The 4,840-nt window shown below is 31.8% G+C and overlaps 1 long non-coding RNA gene across 1 annotated transcript; it reads left to right on the top strand.

Annotated features, from left to right (window-relative positions):
* Positions 1-3,221: 3,221 nt before the first annotated feature.
* On the top strand, positions 3,222-4,205 carry LOC140955222 (uncharacterized). The gene is made up of 2 exons (XR_012169016.1): positions 3,222-3,360; positions 4,054-4,205. It is a non-coding gene; the product is annotated as an uncharacterized lncRNA (long non-coding RNA).
* Positions 4,206-4,840: the final 635 nt, after the last annotated feature.

The following is a 4,840-nucleotide window of genomic DNA, read 5'->3' as shown; positions in this document are numbered from 1 at the left end:
TGGTCGGTTGTTTTTGTTCCTTCTAATTCATTCTCTCATTTATTTTGGGTTAGCTAGAAAGTAAGGTGGCAGATTTTGTTTCATTTTGTACCATTAACAAAAACCTAATCTCCTCATTAAGTTATTATGCACCTAGACACAGTATTTTGTAAAAATTTCCCTTCAGTCATAAGATTTTTGAATTAGGCATTAAAGGGAATATATTCTTGTCATCGTGTTTCAATTATCATTTTTATAGTATATAGGATAATATTTTTTTATTTTTATTGTTTTACACAGTAAAATTAATTAGTTATTTTCTAAAATAAAAAAAATGTTAAAGCTTATATTTAGATGTTTTTTAGTTTTTTCAATATTTTTCTAGCAAAGTTAAATTACTTAATTATAAAATCTACTAAACTATCTTTAGGGGCTATTTTTATCTTTCAATCCTAGTGTGTTGATTAATATCAAATTAAATTAAGGATATTTTTGTATTTGAATACATTAAATACTATTAAAAAAACTTGGTGCTTGCAATGAGCATGTGCTTTGGATTTATTGGGTTGATAGGTTTCGACCTGTTAGTGCCTAGGTCAGCAAGTAAGGTTATCAAAAATTATTTTTTTTGACATGACATGAAAAATACAATATGAACTTGGATCGTAAACTTGGAATGTAAAATCATAAGTAAGTTTTTTAACTAATTATATATTGATAATTCCAGTCAAGAAATTAAAATTACATTAAAATCTGATAAAGTGAGTCAACAATATTATAATTAATGTGACTTAAATAAAAATGAGAGAGAGATAATATGAATAAAAAAATTAATAACATGAAAAAAATAAAAAGTTTCGAAATAAAACTTCTCAATACAAAGAAATCAAATGAATGATAGGAAGTAAACATGAATCTGATGACAACTTTGATTGTTCTCATCATAACAAGTCTTAATGGATATTTTTTAGGCTGCAAGCTAATGAGCCTAAATTAATAATTAACTAACTTAAATTCAAATATTAAATAAACCCCTAAACAATGTATATTGCATTAGAAAAAATTAAAAATAATTATATATAAATAAAATAAATAAATAAAATAGAATAATAAAAAAATTTTCATGTTAAAATTTTCATGTAGCCCGAATCTCTAATTTTCACATATTCTCAATATAAGAAAATAACTTAATGGTAGGAAGTAAAACATGAACGTGATGACAACTTAGTTTGTTCTCATCATAATAAGTCCTAATGGACCTCTTTTGAGCTGTAAGTTAAATGAGCATAAACTAGTAATTAACTAACTTAAATTCAATAATGAAGCAAACCCCTAAACAATAACTAATGCATTAGAAAAATTAAAAAATAAAAATAATTATTTAAAAATAAATAAATAAATAAAATAGAATAATAATTTTTTTTTCATGTTAAAATTACTTCATGTAGCCTGAATCTCCAATTTTTACATATTCTTTGGTAGATTTGAGTCTTGATTTCAAACATATCATTTTCTCTTGTTTGAATGGAATTACTGGGCCTATAACACATGATTGGAAAGCTTCAGATATTTAGTTTTCACCCCAACTTTAATTGCAACAAAATTCTGCTGGGTAGCTCCAAGTATATCCCGAATAGTACAAGAAGATTTAGTTTGACATATTTGACAATATTCGTCTACTAAATTTGACCCATTGAAATATTATGTTCTTAAAATCCATTTGAATTGAAAATTTACCACAATATATTTTCATGTATTTAATAGTTTTCTGTAAAATTTGAATTCTATTCAATGCACGGTTTGAAAGATATGCTCAATTTCACAAACTTGATCAACAAACATTTTAAGGTCAAATTTAGACCCGACTGGGTTCGTATCATAAATTTAGTGAACTTATAAAATTGAACCGAGTTTACTGATTTTGCACCAATGAAGTCTGATTTTATAGGTTTTCGAGTTTTTAGTCTGATTTTGCATGTTAGATACATGTTTACTCATAAACTCATACTATTTCACGAGTTGAGTCATGATTTTAACAACATTGTCAGAAAGTATTTGCCTTGGATTTCTCAGGTTGTAGTTCTTGACTCGTTGCTACTTTAGTTGATAGGTATTTGCCTTGGATTTCTAGGGTTATAGGTTGAGAATCGTCGTTTTTGGCCAATATGTATTTATCTTGGATTTCTCAAGTCATAGATTTTTAGCTCTTCGAAGCCCGAGTCAATAGGTATTTGTTTGGGATTTCTTGGGTCAATAGGTCTCAACCCACCAAGGCTATGATCAACAGGTATTTGGCTTAGATTTCTTGGGTCAGTAGGTCTCAACTTATCAAGGCGTAGGTTGGTAGGTTGTTTGTTGATGCTTTGATCAATAGGTATTTGCCTTTGGTTTCTCATGTTGGAAGATCCTGGCCCGTTAATGCTGCAATTAGTAGTATTTCCATTGATTTTTAGGTCAATAGGTCCCAACCCTTTAGTGCCCGAGTCAATAGGTATTTGTCTTTAAATTTATTAAGTCTACATGTCCTCGCCCATCGGAGCTCGAGTTAATAGGTATTTGCCTTGGATTTCTCAAATTAGTATGTTCTATCCCATTGATGCTTAAGTCAGTAGGTATTTGTTTTGGATTTATCGGGTTGCTAGGTCCTGACCCATCAATGCTTGGTTTGGTAGTTATTTGCCTTGGATTTCTCGGTTTAGTATGTCCCAGCATATCGGTGCTCTGATTGGTATGTATCTACCTTTGATTTCTAGTAGGGGTGTTTAAAAAAACCGAATAACCGAAAAAACCGAGAAAACCGATGATAAATTAACCGAGAAAACCGAACCGAGATGTTAAACCGATTAAACTGATTACTAAAATCAGAAATCTTTCCGGTTCGGTTCGGTTTCGGTTTTACCACCAAAACCGGGGAACCGAACCGGTCACCCATAAAATACATTTAAAAACAACCTGGTATAAATAGCACAGTAAACCTAAACCTAAATCACATTACACTTTACTTCTAAGCCGCCGCCCACACCAGACCAAAGTCTTCTCTCCTTCCTACTTTCCCTTTCAATTTTCTTCATCTCTGCCTCTTGCCCCCTGTATATTTCTCTTCTCTAGCCGATCAACAAGTAAATAACCCTCATCTCCGCATCGATCTACTCATCTAGTATACTCGAAGTCGAAAAAAAACTCGAACAAAACCCCTCGGCGTCTCTCTTCACTTGCAGCAGAAAGAGTCAAAGAGGTAAAGTTTAATGTTTATCCATGTATTAATTCTGGGTTTCGTGTGCTTGTAAGTTGTATTGTAACATTTTTTCCATTCGAGATCTCTGACCTCTACTTCTTCTTTTTCTATCCTTTTGCAGCTAGGGTTTTTACATATTTCTTCAGGTTTGCCCCTCTTTCCCCAGCCCTTTTCTTCTTTCTGTTGATTTTTGTTGAATCTGTTGATATTGAGTTCTTGATTGCTTTGTTAAGTGTTGTTAACTTTAATATGTATCGGTTTATTTTGATTGTTTTGAATCTGTTGATATTTTGCTTTGTTAAGCCTTCTAGCCACGATCAATCTCAGTACTGCATAACAAGAGTGCATATTTCACATTAATTTACACAAATTCTAGTAATATTTAAAAATCGTAACCACTTTCTATGGTTATTCCTTGAAAATCTTAGCATATTATGAATATTTTCTGGGGGAATTTGATGACCACCTTATTTATTTGGAAAGTGGAAAGAACAGTATAAGGTTTAGAAAAGAAAAACGAAAAGGAAATTGGCTTTTAGGTTTTTTCCCCTTATATTCCTAGTACTTTCATTCTGTAATGTTAACTATTAATGTGTTTGATGCTTAGCAATTAACTTGTTGTATTAATTATTCATTCTAAATTAGATTTCTGTTTTTATGCTGTTGAATGATTTTGGATTTGGAAGTTAACTGATTTTTTGACCGATGATAAATTTTTGGATGTTGGTGCTGGTGTTGCTGGAATTTCTGGATGTTGGTGTTGCTGGAATTTTTGGATGTTGGTGCTGGTGTTGCTGGAATTTTTGGATGCTGGTGTTGCTGGAATTGTTTCTTCAAAGTTCAAATTATGCTGGATGTTTAGGTTTTAATTTATTGTTGGTTGCTAATGTATTTGCTTGTATTTTTCTAATGCGAACAGACTTTTAATTTGAGGTTTTAAAATTTAATCATGCATTTTGCATATTGCATTGATTTAGCACTTTAAGAAGTATATTAAAAGTTTGCATCTCTGTAAGATTTTAATTACTGTCTTAATTCATGTCCTGATTTTCATTTATATTGAAAGTTAGTAAATTCATATTAAAACTTAGCCATGTGAATTAACTTAACATTTATTTTAAAAGCTGAAACCATAAGCCAATTTTAAATCTTTCCAAACCGTAAGCCAATTTTAAATCAAAAACCAAAAGAACCCATGGGATTAGGTTTCCCGGTTTTTCCTTAAAAAACCGAATTTAACCGAACCGGACCGGTTCGGTTTGAACCGGTTTTTGGTCCGGTTCGGTTCATTTTTTGCAACAATACAGTAATTCGGTTCGGTTGGTTTTTTGAGTTTAAACCGAACCGAATCGAACCGTGAACACCCCTAATTTCTGGTGTGGTAGGTTTTGGCCTGTCAACATGTGTTTGCCTTAAATTTCTTGTGTCACTAGGTCTTGTCTCGTCGGCACTCGAGTCAGTAGGTATTTGCCTTGGATTTTTGTAGTTTGTAGGTCTCGACCCATCAATTCCTGAATTGGTAGGTCTTTGCCTTTGGTTTCTTGAGTCAGTAGGTCTAAGCCTATTGGAGCTCCGTTTACTAGATGTTTGCCTTTTATTTATGGGGTTGATAGGTCTTTGCCCATG

Source organism: Populus alba, chromosome 2 (assembly GCF_005239225.2).
Source record: "Populus alba chromosome 2, ASM523922v2, whole genome shotgun sequence".
In the NCBI taxonomy this organism is placed as follows: domain Eukaryota; kingdom Viridiplantae; phylum Streptophyta; class Magnoliopsida; order Malpighiales; family Salicaceae; genus Populus; species Populus alba.
This window is presented reverse-complemented; position numbering and strand designations above follow the sequence as displayed.